This window comes from Coptis chinensis, chromosome 2 (genome assembly GCF_015680905.1).
Source record: "Coptis chinensis isolate HL-2020 chromosome 2, ASM1568090v1, whole genome shotgun sequence".
NCBI classification, from domain to species: Eukaryota; Viridiplantae; Streptophyta; class Magnoliopsida; order Ranunculales; family Ranunculaceae; genus Coptis; species Coptis chinensis.
Genome location: NC_141457.1, coordinates 33,023,045 through 33,037,181, shown reverse-complemented (window position 1 = coordinate 33,037,181; position 14,137 = coordinate 33,023,045). Strand labels below are relative to the sequence as shown.

At 36.3% G+C, this 14,137-nt stretch overlaps 1 non-coding gene across 1 annotated transcript; it reads right to left on the bottom strand.

Moving 5' to 3' along the window:
• Positions 1 to 6,112: 6,112 nt before the first annotated feature.
• Positions 6,113 to 6,214, bottom strand: LOC147515842 (small nucleolar RNA R71). The gene has a single exon (XR_015214624.1). It is a non-coding gene; the product is annotated as a small nucleolar RNA R71 (small nucleolar RNA).
• Between the last annotated feature and the right edge of the window lie 7,923 nt (positions 6,215 to 14,137).

The following is a 14,137-nucleotide window of genomic DNA, read 5'->3' as shown; positions in this document are numbered from 1 at the left end:
TTGATAGCAACGCATAATTAAGTTTAGTTTCACTTACGTTTTGAGTTTCATCGTTCATTTCGTAGGTAAATTATTCAATTTTACGTTTATCAGCAACCTTTTGATCTTCTATTGTATTCCTATCCTTAGAATGGACATTGCATGGGCAACGATCTACCAGCCCCTTCTTTCTCTCTTTGCCTTTTTCAATCACAAGGTCAGAACCGATTTTGGAACTAACCTTTCTTGAGAAAACCTTGAGTTTTTCTTAGTGTAAAAAAAGGGCCAAAAAGAAGGGTTTCTTTTTATAGGCTATAACAGGGACCATGAGGAGAAATTAGGGTTGGGCCTCCTGACAGGCTTGGGCTTCCCATGTTCGCCCAAAACACATGGCCCAAGTCCGTCAACAAATGGCTTATTCCACTAAAGGCCATTGTTGCACTACCGCCCTAATCCCAAATTACGTGTATTACGTTTATGGGCTCCATATTATATGCTCGTTGATCTCCCCGTGTTTAAGATATCGAATCCCCGTTGATTAAGTCAAGTTACTGATAACTACATCAATCAACTTCTTTTGTCCTTGAGTAGTACCACTCAACCTCATTGTCATGTCGGAATAAATCCACCTGCAAGGTTTACATGACAATCCTTATGAGCTCCTCAAAGGGACATCATCAACCCGACTTCCTGCGGGTCACGGATTTCTTCTATAATCAACAGCACACCTTACATACAATGTCATTACCCAATCCATCGAGTTTGTTGATTCACAAATGAATCTCACTCATTGATGATTTAAAGCAATGTACAATGCACGTAAGTGCCCATTATTATATCCGGATTAAGAGGACAAGCATCCGTAATAACAGAGGTGTTTGTTCTCTTATATAGTCAGTATAAAGAAAAACAACCTCACTTGGTCATGTTCAATACACACGAAGTGTACTAGTGTAATACTATAGTTAAGATAGACTAATACCAGATTATACTACAACCGTACCAATGGTTTGTCCAAATCCATCTAGGTTGTGAACGTTTACTTATACTTTATAAGGTACTGATGATATAATCTTCTGTGTGTCACCACACACCATATTATATACAACATAAAATATTAGACGCATGCATATAACTAATAACATATATGCATAACATTTGCCCATATGATTATCATTCAAAATATAAAGAATTAGAGTTAATACAAAAGTAAAGCTTTTAGTATATAACCCTATCAATCTCCTACTTATACTCAAAGCATTGCTTTTTAGTATACTACTAACAAATCTCCCACTTATACTTAAAGCTATGCTGCCAAGCATCTGATTCCCATCCCCTCAACAAGCATGTCAAAAGACTTAGCCGTTAAGCTCTTTGTAAAGGGATCAGCTAGGTTATCTTCTGATGCTATCTTAGTAACAGTAACATCTCCTCTTTTTACGATTGATCGTATCAGGTGGTACTTGTGCTCAATGTGTTTACTTGCTTGCAAGAAGTTCCAGAGCCAAACTGACTCTTTGGCTGCCTCAGTGGCTGCCACATATTCAGCTTCCATAGTGGAGTCAGACACGCATTTCTGTTTGACACTCCTCCGAACTATGGCTCCACCTCACAAGGTAAGCACACAACCTAAGGTAGACTTACTCTTGTCCCTATCTGACTGAAAATCAAAATATGTATACCCTAAGGGAATCAAACTATCTGCATGGTATACTAACATATAATCTTTAGTCCTTTTCAGGTACTTCAGAATATGTTTTACCACAGTCTAGTGCCCTTGCCCTGGGTTCTTCTGATATCTGCTAACCATGCCAATGGCAAAGCATATGTTTGGCCTCGTGCATAGCATGGCGTACATTAAGCTTACTACAACCGAAGCGTAAGGAACCGCTTTCATGTCCTCTATCTCTTTTGGTGTCTTGGGACACATATCCTTTGATAGAGGAACTCCATGCCTGAAAGGCAAGAAACCTTTCTTGGAGTTTTGCATGCTAAAGCAAGTCAACACAGTATCAATATAGGTAGCCTGAGATAAGCACAACATCATTTTCTTGCGATCTCTTATAATTTTGATCCCAAGAACGTGACCCGCTTCTCCCAAGTCCTTCATATCAAGTTGCTTTGATAACCATACCCTTATGTTTGACAACACTTTCACATTATTTCCAATGAGTAAGATGTCATCTACATAAAGCACAAGAAATACCACTACGTTTCCATCAAATTTCTTGTACACACAAGATTCGTCTGGGCTGTGATCGAATCCATTAGATTGGATTACCTCATCAAAATGAATGTTCCAAGATCTAGAAGCTTGTTTAAGTCTATAAATGAACCGTTTAAGCTTACAAACAAGATGTTCTTGATCCTTTTCAATGAATCCTTCTGGTTGCTATGGTTTCCTTAAGACTTCCATTAAGGAAAACTATCTTGATATCCATTTGCCAAATTTCATAATCGAAATGAGCTGCGATAGATAAAAGAATCTGGATAGACTTAAGCATGGCTACTGGTGAAAAGGTCTCCCTCTGAGTAAAGCCCTTTGCCACCAACCTTGCTTTAAAGGTTTCAACCTTACCGTCTGCCCCTCTTTTTTTTTGTAGACCCACTTGCATCCAATGGTTTTTTACACCATTGGGTGGCTCTACAAGCTCCTAAACCTTATTAGAATCCATAGATTCTATCTTAGAAATCATTGCCTTTTGCCAAGATTCTACATCTTTATCTTAGAGTGCTTCATTGTAAGTCCAGGGATCAGGATCTTGGTTATCAGTGGTTATGTCTGAAGACATTCCCAAGCCAATCCATCTATCAGGTTGTCTGACAACCCTCCCACTACGACGAAGCACCTCTTGTTCTTGTATGTCATTAGTGACACATTGTGGTTCATGTTCTTGTACTATTGGTACTAAAGTAGTGGGTGTCTCTCCTCTTAATTCTTCTAGAATAATACTACTTGGGGTCTTGTGGTTCATCACATAGTCTTCTTCTAAGAATCGAGCATTGGTGCTAACAATAATCTTCTGATCCTTAGGACTATAAAATAAACCATCATTCGTTCCTCTAGGATAGCCTATAAACAAGAGTACTTCCGTACGAGATCCCAACTTATCAGCATCTCCCAACACATGTGCTGAGATACCCCAAATCTGAATGTGTTTCATACTAGGGTCACGCCAGTCCACAATTCTGTTGGAGTCTTAGGTACTGATTTAGAAGGTACCAGGTTCAGAATGTAAGCTATCGTTTCCAAGGCATATCCCCAAAACAAAATTGGTAAATCCGAATAACTTGATAAGAGTCCAAAATTGTAGTTTTAACCCCTTAATAATTATATTTTTAGACCAATTATGCGAGTAATAAATAAGAGTTAATGCTGATTACGTGTTTTTATGTATTTCAGGCATTGAAGTCAATTATGTGAAGAAATGTGCCACTTTGGCGAGATAAAGGACTAAGGGTTGGTTGTTAAGAAGTTCTGTGATTAAAGGCCAAGATTCAAGGAGACAAAGCCTTTGTAAAGCCTGGTCAAAAGCTGAAAAGTCAACGCGGGCAGAAATAGTGCACAAGTCAGCAAAACTTCCGAAGACCATATCTTTGGACTCAAACCTCATAATTGGGCCTACCTTATGTCAAAACGACCGGCTAGGAAAGAGCTTTCCAATGGTCCATGCCTTGACCCAATAAAAGGAGGAGAAGTGGACGAAAAGTCTTCTGAAGTCAAAGTCAGTTGAAACGGGCTCTGTGGACTGAAGAAATTGGGCTTTGAGCTCGATTTTCCGGCCCAAAATATGACTCCTCAGCCCATGCACGAAAATGTGGATCTGGTCTCCTCCTTTACAAAAGAGAAGACGTAACTCTTAAGTCATGGTTAGTTATGTTAGAAGGTAGCCATTAGAGATAGTTTTTTTAAATCTAGATCTAGTTTTTACATTCAATTAGTTAGTTTAGAATCATATTTAGTTTTTAGAATAAAGTATTAGTTCTTCATTTCAATTTAGATTATTGATTCAATTCTTAGTTATATTTAGTTGTTTTAAATTCAATTTGTATTCATTTTGAATCATTGTTCTTATTGTTCATTAGATTAATAAGTAGTTGTTATTCATTCTATAATGACATGTTCTTATTGTTCTTGTGTTGGGAATGGTAGTATAGAAAATTCACATCATTATATTGTTAGTTAATTTAGTATAAATTCGTAGTATCATCATAATAAGTTAATTTCTTATTCAAATCATTACTCTCACCATTGTTCTTTGTGTTTGTTCAATTGAATTTGTTTAAGTCTTGAGAGTTAAGAGTGGAACAAATCCGTACTCTTATATATATTGCATGAATCTATTTGAGAGAGTAAGAAAATATAATTGACAGCATAAAAATGGTAATATTATGTATTAGTGTTGTTAACATTAATATTAGTATTTAACTGTTTTTATGGTTATCAAATGGCGCCGCTGCCATCTTAATCTCGTTCAAGACAAGAATTCAATTTCTTGAATTCAAGGGGCAATCCCCCATTCTCTACCCACCCACCCTTTTAATTTTTCATTCTTATTTCGTGAATTTTCGGAACTGTTCACTATTTTAGGCATATGGGCAGCGGATGCACAGAGGAAACCACTGCATTAAAGGTATTTTTAAATTTTTGAAAATTCTGAAAATTTTTAGGTATAAAATTTAAGGTGTTATTGATTTATTAGAATATTTTCAGAATTTTCCTAATTGTTTTACCTTGTGAACAAATATGATCTTCACAGTGCTGCATTTTAGTTTTCAAACCGTAAGTTCTTAAAAAACAGATGAGTAAGGTTACTTAGGCAGTTCCAAAAAATTTAAAATTTTTACAGGAGTATCTATCCTAAGTCAAGAGTTTTCAGTAAAAAATTAACAAGTTTTTTATTTGTTTTGACCTCCTAAATAGTGGAGTGTTTCCAGTGTGTTTCTGCAGTATTACAAACACTTAATTTCTGGAACAACAGCTGATAAGGAGGGTTTGTAGAACTCGAATTGCTCTTAACTTTTTATAGGAATACTCATGATCTGTCAGGAGTCTCCAGTAATATTTTTCCGATTTTTTTCTCTGTTTTGATTGGTTAACCATTCGGTTACTTATATTGTGTCCGAAAACTGTTTCACAAACTTTGGAGGGTAGTAGACAGACTTTCATTGCTCTGATTGATCTAAAATTTTGCAGGCCACTTGATAGACGTCCAAGCAATCTACTGTAAAAATTTCATATTTTTTCGAGCGTGTGACCTGCACCCTTACAAGGCCAAACCTGAGCGCGACCTGCGCCCAAAACACTGGAATTCCAAATTCCACCTGAGCGCGACCCGCACCTAAACGCCTGGAAATCCACTTTTTGGCTGAGCACGACCCGTGCCCTACCAAGGCTAACTGCAAGCGCGACCCGCGCCCAAACGGCTGGAACTCCAGCTTGACCTGAGCGCGGACCTACCTAGGCCTATTATCGAAGCGACCACCATTCGCCCTCTTGAGAGCGTTCCGATTTTCACAGGTCAATCCAAATTTTCATTTCTTCAAGTTATTTAGTGTTTCTAACATCATACAAACACTGAGATCGCGTATACAAGACGCTATTCAAACGCGTAGCAAGGCGGCATTCAGGTACTCCTTCTTCCACTCCTCGCCTCTTTTATCAGAGGAGTTTTAATTCTAGTATAATCAGGCTTATTTTTTATAGAAATAAATACAACACACCTATCTAGAATTTCACACACTACACCTGCATCAATGGCTAAAGAACAAGAGACTCCTCTCTCTGATTTTTATAAAGCCCTAAATGATGGCCCTAAGTCATTGATCGTTCTTGCAGACCTAGTGGGGGATTTTCGAATCCCCCCTAATATATTTAACTTGTTACCAGTTTTTCATGGTTTAGACCACAAGAAGCCTTACCAGCACATGCGTAGGATAGACCAAGTTCTCACTACATTCCATCATCCTAGCGTAAGTCCGGATCAAGTTAAGCTTAGGGTGTTTCCTTTCACCCTAGCCGACAAGGCGGCGTCTTGGTTAACTGCCCAAACGCCAAACTCTGTGGACTCATGGGCTAATCTTTTTCAATTATTCATGGAACAGTTTTACCCACCACTAAAGACAGATGAAAAGCTTCAAAAGATTCATTTCTTTTTCCAGAATCCTCATGAATCCTTTCAGAGGCCTGGAATCGTTTCACTGATCTTCTCATTGAATGCCCGCATCATAATCTTGCGAAGGATATGCTTGTTCGTGCCTTCTTCAAGGGGCTTTCACATCATCATAAGGAGGTTCTAGATATCATAACTGGGGGTAGTTTTCTTAGTAAAGGAGCCTTGGAGGCTTATACATTCTTAGAAGATCAATCTAAGAGGAACAACAATTGGGGAGGTAACGACTCTTCCCGCTCCACTCCTTCTTTTTTTGAGGTTAAACCTGATTCCGAGCTTAAAACTCTTATCGATGCCCTCGCTAAAAAGGTAGATGCCATCTCTGTTAAACAACAACCTACTCATGTCATGAACATTAACTCTACTCGTTGTAATGTATGTTTTAGTCTTGAGCATTCTGACTTCTATTGTCCTCTTGTCTATGCACAACCACCACCACAACCATCACACTTCAACCAGTTAACTTAACATCAAGGACAAGGGAACTTAGGCGACTAGAATAGAGGTTTAGTACCCATGACCCAGAACTATCAACATCAAGACATGAACGCTTAACAAGCTTTAATTCCAGTCCAACCATCTACAGACAAAGTAGTAGAGACCTTGTTGGAAAAACAAAATCAAATTATGCAACAAAACTCTAACTTGATGAAAGATCAACATGATCAAAACTCTAATATGATGAAACAAACGATGCAAATGATGCAGTCTCTGTGCCAAAAGGTTATTGACATGTCTCCTAACCAAAATAATAACCAAACAGGCATGTTTCCAGGTCAAGCAGTACCTAATCCTAAGTCAACAAACACCGCCTTTGAAATAAATAGTATTCACTGTAATGGTAATATAAACCAAGGGGACCTATAGGCAGTCACTACCCTTCGTTTAGGGAAAGTAGTTGAGAATAAAGTAACTATGCCTGAAGACCACCCGCAAACAGAAGCTGAAAATGAAACCATACCAAATACTATAATAGAAACTGAAGACCCTACAACTGTAGAAATACCAGTTAAACCACAACCAAAAGGGAAAACCTTACAAGACCCAATAATAGAAATTGAAGACCCTACACCTGTAGAAGTTCCAATATGGACACCTAGATGGAAAATGGATAGAGATAAAGCAAAGACTAATAATATGGCTAAAAATAGCGATAAAGCACTATATCCCCAGAGACTAGTTGTGTTTAAAAAGGACGAGAATTTTGATGAGATTAGGGAAGTGTTTAAAAATTTGACTATAAACCTACCTTTTCTAGATGCTATAAAAAGTCTACCTGGACACGCTAAGTTTCTAAAAGAGTTGTGCACCAAGAAGATGAAAACCAACATACCCCACCTAAACATTCTTAATCAACAATATCCCTCTTTATCCTAACATAACAGAATTGTTAAGTACAAGGACCCCCGGGTCGTCCTATCAGACAATGCACCTTACGTGATACCTTCATAACAACTGCTTTATTAGACCTGGGAGCGAGTGTTAACTTACTCCCTTTTTATTTATATAAACAGCTAGGTCTAACAAAACTTCAACTAACCAAAATGACTTTACAGTTAGCCGATCGTTCTATTAAGTATCCTAAGGGTGTAGTTGAAAATATTCTCGTTAAAGTTCAGGATTTTTACTATCCAGCCGACTTTGTTATTCTCGACACAGAAGTTTCTCATGATTCCATTCCCATCATTTTAGGGCGTCCTTTCTTGGCAACTGCCAATGCCCAAATTAATTGTCGGGATGGCTCAATGACTCTTTCTTTTGGGAATCTTTCTGTGGAAGTTCATATGTTTAGACAAAAGCAGAGTCAACTAGGTTTTTCTGTAGAAGGTGAAGTTAAGTCTATTGAGAGTTTTGTATATCACATTAGTGCTTCCGACGATCTCGTCCCTATACTAGTAGATACCCCTCTTATGGAAGAAGACAAAGATCACAATTTTGACTCCTTGAACATAACTGAACTAGAGAAAAAAATTTCCACCCTGCCTTCTGACCCTACAAGAGATGGAGTAACCCTCACGATAGACGAGATAGATGAATTCCTCAAAGATGGAGATGAATACCATAATTATATTGATGCGAACAACCTAGATGAGGAATTTGACAAGTTTCTAAGAGCCTGTAATGATCCACCCTCTCAAGAACTACCTAAAGAGCCACCTGATACCTTCATTTTCAGATGTGTGATAATACCAACCCATGCCACCAATAAGTTTTATGCTAAAACCACGCACTCATTTTTTCCATTCCTTCAATCTAAAACTAATCCATACCCTACATATCTTCCACAACCATCCATTTTCTCACGATCATTCACTTGGACACCTTTTCGTTCAAAGAAAAAGAAGAAACTGTATGCTCGATTAGGTTCTAGATCTATCAGGCTTCGCTCTCATTCCACTAAGCCACGTCATAGGAAATCTTGGTGCTTAATTATGTTTGATGGTGCATTCCGTGTTAACTATTTATGGAAAGATCCACAATTATTTAGATTATTGATATATGGGAAATTGCATGTTAATACATATATATCACATTAAGTCTAGGGAATCTGACTTTTAATGACCCAAGTTTTCGTACAATACCAACTTTCTGGAGTATAGGCCAAACAAAAATTTTCAAACTTAAAAAGAGTTTTCCAATTTTGTTTGGGGGTGGCGTATTTTGGTATTTCATTTCAAATCTTGTTGTCACCCTTTGCCTGTCATGTTTACTCAAGTAGAGTTTGTGTTAGTCAGTACGTAACAATTTAATTGTGCTTCATGTTATTATATCATCTTTACAATATTTCTGTTACAGGTACTGCCAATTTTTGCCACGTTTCTATGGTAAATTCTTTCCTTATCTCTTTACACTTTGAGGACAAACCGTTCGATTGTTTGGGGGTGGGATAGAAACATTTGCAAAAGTTAGACACTTTTAGGATGTAAATTACACACTTTTATTTATAAAATGTTAAAAATCATAAAAATTAGTTAGTTACATAATTTAATTATGATATTGAATTGTTTCATGAACCCCCTTCTCCCAAATTGTTTAGGGATGGTATAGAAACACGATGTAAATGTTTAAGAACATATTAGGTTGTATATTACGTATTATTTGTCTTATAAAAATTAGAGAATTCAAAAATATAAATAAAAAGTTTATGTTATACACTTAGGAATATTTGTATTGTTTCTTTCTCTCTGCTCTTAACAATCTAAAAGTTTCACGTTAGATTTGCATTAGAATGATTTTTGAAACTTAAATTAATATATAGGTAATAGTCATTGCATCTTTTCACGAACATCTTGCATGAGCATCTTTGATTGTACTAGGCAGTATTTTTCTAAGACCTAGGTTAGAGTATTTAATACATATCCTGTGAGCATCTAGCCTAAAAGCCTCATAAGAGTGAAATATTTGAGTGATAACACAAGGGAGAAGTAAATTCTGAGTAGAGAAATCACACATCCACTTGCTTGATCACCATAACATATCCTAAGCGAGAATTTAGGCCCTCTTTGGATCGATATAGCCAGAAATTCACACCTATATGAAATTTATTATCCGCTAGTCGCCCCACTGAGCTTTTCATTAGCCTTTTCACAAACCAAAAATTCTTTACCCAATAAAAAAAAAAAAAAAAAAAATATATATATATATATATATATATATATATATATATATATATATATATATAAAAAATCAGCCTACCTATCTGGATAAGTCTGAGAAATAGGATGAGTGAAGAAAAGAGAAGAGAAAAACCTGTGTACACAAAAATTAGTTAGTTGCTTCAGAAAAGAAAAAGAAATCCATCCAAAGAAAAGAAAAGAAAAATAAAATAAAATAAAAACTCAAAAAAAACAGAATAAAAGGAATCAAAAAGCCAAAATATAAAGGCTAAAGATGGAAACAAAGTGTAGAAGCAAAAGAGCAAGGTTTTCTCTAGTTACATAATATGAAGACCCTATTTTCTCAGACTTGTCTTTTTGAATATCCATTTCCTTCCTTTTTTAACCAACACCTACGCCCCGTATCACCTAATAAATACATCTAGCTTAATTAGGAATAGATTGGTGTGATAGTAAGTGGTAGATGTGTTTGATTAACCTCGTCTTCCTTGGATTGTCATTGAGATTGTAAGGAAACATGTGCCCACTGCACACTGGAGTTAGCAAACTTGAGTGGAAAAATCAGAGTGTTATGTGTTTTGACACATTCCTTGTGAGAACCTACTTAGGCACGCTACCCAAAAGTTTCATAAACGGACCTACCATTGCATTTCATATCATAGTTCATTGTATAGTTGTTTATTTTAAGATGATTTGATTATTATGCATGTATTAGTTTAAGTTTTAGAATGATCATTCTTGTTTAAATACTAGTGAGATGTATAGATCATTGAGACATAAATAAGGAAAGAATAGTGTTATTTCTTTGTCGTTGTAGTATAGATGAAGTTTGTGAGTACCTTCTCTAGAGTGCAAAGTACTCACTTATTTTTAAAGCCTTGCATGTCCAGACCAGACTGTTTTCTTTCACACTTCATTGAACAATATCTAGTCCTTAAAGAACAGCTCTAAAAAAAATCCAAACTCAAGCAAACAGATAGATATCTACATTCCCACACTAAACATTGATACAACATCGTCTGGTCATTATCCTCTTGATGAAATCCCCTACCATTATATGAGTTACCAAACAAAGAATGGACATAAGTCAATTTCGTAAAAGCCAATACACTCAACTCAATATATATATGCATTACGCAATAAAAAAACATATCCAAATCTACTATGATCAAAACAACTAATTTATTCCCATAAAGTTAACTTTGTATCTCTGTAAACTGTATATACCCAATAATATAATACAACCAAGTTCTACTGAGTTCAAGTCCTAGAATGCAAGCAAATCATTTTGCTTACTTTTAATATTAAAAATTAGGGAAAGAGATACGCATTACCACCGGCCAATCAATGAAGAAAGCTATTACCAACTTTTGTAGTACATTTTACTTCATCGTAACTTACCAAACACACGCATGTTGAATTTACAGAGTAAAAATGAATACCCAGTGATATACTAATAATATCCCTATTTGTTTTCGCTCAAAACAACGCAGTAGGTGTCTCATTTTGCCTACACCAAAATAAATTACTAACAACAAAACAAACCCACATGTACTCAGATACACAAATAGAGAACCAAATTAAAGTAGAAAGAAAAAAAGGAATAAGAAATTCTCAAACTGGAAAAGAAAACTCTGTATATATTTCAAAAGACAGAAATTTACTAACCTTATCGACTGCATGAATTTACATAACCCACAGTTGGGCCTATTTCGGGTATTACATATTCCCAAACAACAAGTCAAAGCTTCAAGGCAAAGCAAAAGAAATGTTACCATACCCGGGCGAAGGAAGGCTGGTGAATAGTGCTCTGAGGAGATCTGATTCCGGACAACTCATATTCGACTTCTTCATGAGCTAGCCCGGTGCCATAAGCCAGCTGTTGTCAAGATGGCCAGTGGGAGGAGAATGTAGTAAATGAATGTTCCAAAGCCCTTAAAGAGCAGCTCTAAAAAAAAATCCAAACTCAAGCAAACAGATAGATATCTACATTCCCACACTAAACACTGATACAACATCATCTAGTCATTATCCTCTTGATGAAATCCCCTACCATTATATGAGTTACCAAACAAAGAATGGACATAAGTCAATTTCGTAAAAGCCAATACACTCAACTCAATATATATATGCATTACGCAATAAAAAAAACATATCCAAATCTACTATGATCAAAACAACTAATTTATTCCCATAAAGTTAACTTTGTATCTCTGTAAACTGTATATAACCAATAATATAATACAACCAAGTTCTACTGAGTTCAAGTCCTAGAATGCAAGCAAATCATTTTGCTTACTTTTAATATTAAAAATTAGGGAAAGAGATACGCATTACCACCGGCCAATCAATGAAAAAAGCTATTACCAACTTTTGTAGTACATTTTACTTCATCGTAACTTACCAAACACACGCATGTTGAATTTACAGAGTAAAAATGAATACCCAGTGATATACTAATAATATCCCTATTTGTTTTCGCCAAAAACAACGCTAGAGGGTGTCTCATTTTGCCTACACCAAAATAAATTACTAACAACAAAACAAACCCACATGTACTCAGATACACAAATGGAGAACGAAATTAAAGTAGAAAGAAAAAAAGGAATAAGAAATTCTTAAACTGTAAAAGAAAACTCTGTATATATTTCAAAAGACAGAAATTTACTAACCTTATCGACTGCATGAATTTACATAACCCACAAATTGGGCCTATTTCGGTATTACATATTCCCAAACAACAATTCAAAGCTTCTCAAGGCAGGCAAAGAATCGTTACCATACCCGGCTAAGGAAGGTCGGTGAATAGTGCTCGAGGAGATCCGATTCGACAACTCAGATTCGACTTCTTCATGAGCTAGCCTGGTGCCATAAGCCAGCTGTTGTCAAGATGGCCAGTGGGAGGAGAATGTAGTAAATGAATGTTCCAAAGCCATTAAAGAACAGCTCTAAAAAAAAATCCAAACTCAAGTAAACTGATAGATATCTACATTCCCACACTAAACACTGATACAACATCATCTGGTCATTATCCTCTTGATGAAATCCCCTACCATTATATGAGTTACCAAACAAAGAATGGACATAAGTCAATTTCGTAAAAGCCAATACACTCAACTCAATATATATATGCATTACGCAATAAAAAAAAACATATCCAAATCTACTATGATCAAAACAACTAATTTATTCCCATAAAGTTAACTTTGTATCTCTGTAAACTGTATATAGCCAATAATATAATACAACCAAGTTCTACTGAGTTCAAGTCCTAGAATGCAAGCAAATCATTTTGCTTACTTTTAATATTAAAAATTAGGGAAAGAGATACGCATTACCACCAGCCAATCAATGAAGAAAGCTATTACCAACTTTTGTAGTACATTTTACTTCATCGTAACTTACCAAACACACGCATGTTGAATTTACAGAGTAAAAATGAATACCCAGTGATATACTAATAATATCCCTATTTGTTTTCGCTCAAAACAACGCAGTAGGTGTCTCATTTTGCCTACACCAAAATAAATTACTAACAACAAAACAAACCCACATGTACTCAGATACACAAATGGAGAACCAAATTAAAGTAGAAAGAAAAAAAGGAATATATAAGAAATTCTCAAACTGTAAAAGAAAACTCTGTATATATTTCAAAAGACAGAAATTTACTAACCTTATCGACTGCATGAATTTACATAACCCACAGTTGGGCCTATTTCGGGTATTACATATTCCCAAACAACAATTCAAAGCTTTGCAAGGCAGGCAGCAACTGTTACCATACCCGGGCGAAAGAAGGCTGGTGAATAGTGCTCTGAGGAGATTTGATTTCGGACAACTCAGATTCGACTTCTTCATGAGCTAGCCCGGTGCCATAAGCCAGCTGTTGTCAAGATGGCCAGTGGGAGGAGAATGTAGTAAATGAATGTTCCAAAGCCCAAAGAGGCTGAAAAGTAATAGGCAAATCAATCCACCGGGGAATGAATCTCTTTCATGGGCATCCGTAGTAGATCAAGTAGACGAAGAAAGCCTTTCTCCTTGGCTAGGGGATGTGAAAAAGTTCCACAAGGCTCTCAGTCCTTATATATATAGGGGCAATTATACTCGGTTCCAATGGCTTTTCCTAAAGAGCATTTTCTAGAGCGAAACTTCAATCTTGGAGGAAGTGTAGTTTGACACCTGTTGCATAAAAGCGGATGGGGCAACCGTCAACATAAAACTGGATAAGCAAAGGGAGAGGGAAGGGCACATTGTGACAACTTAAGCTAGTCACGCTAATCAAGCCATAAGTAAAGCATTTTGGGGTGTCCATATTTTCAGCATAAGCAGGTTTCCACGTTAGGGATAGCCGGCATGCATAATTTA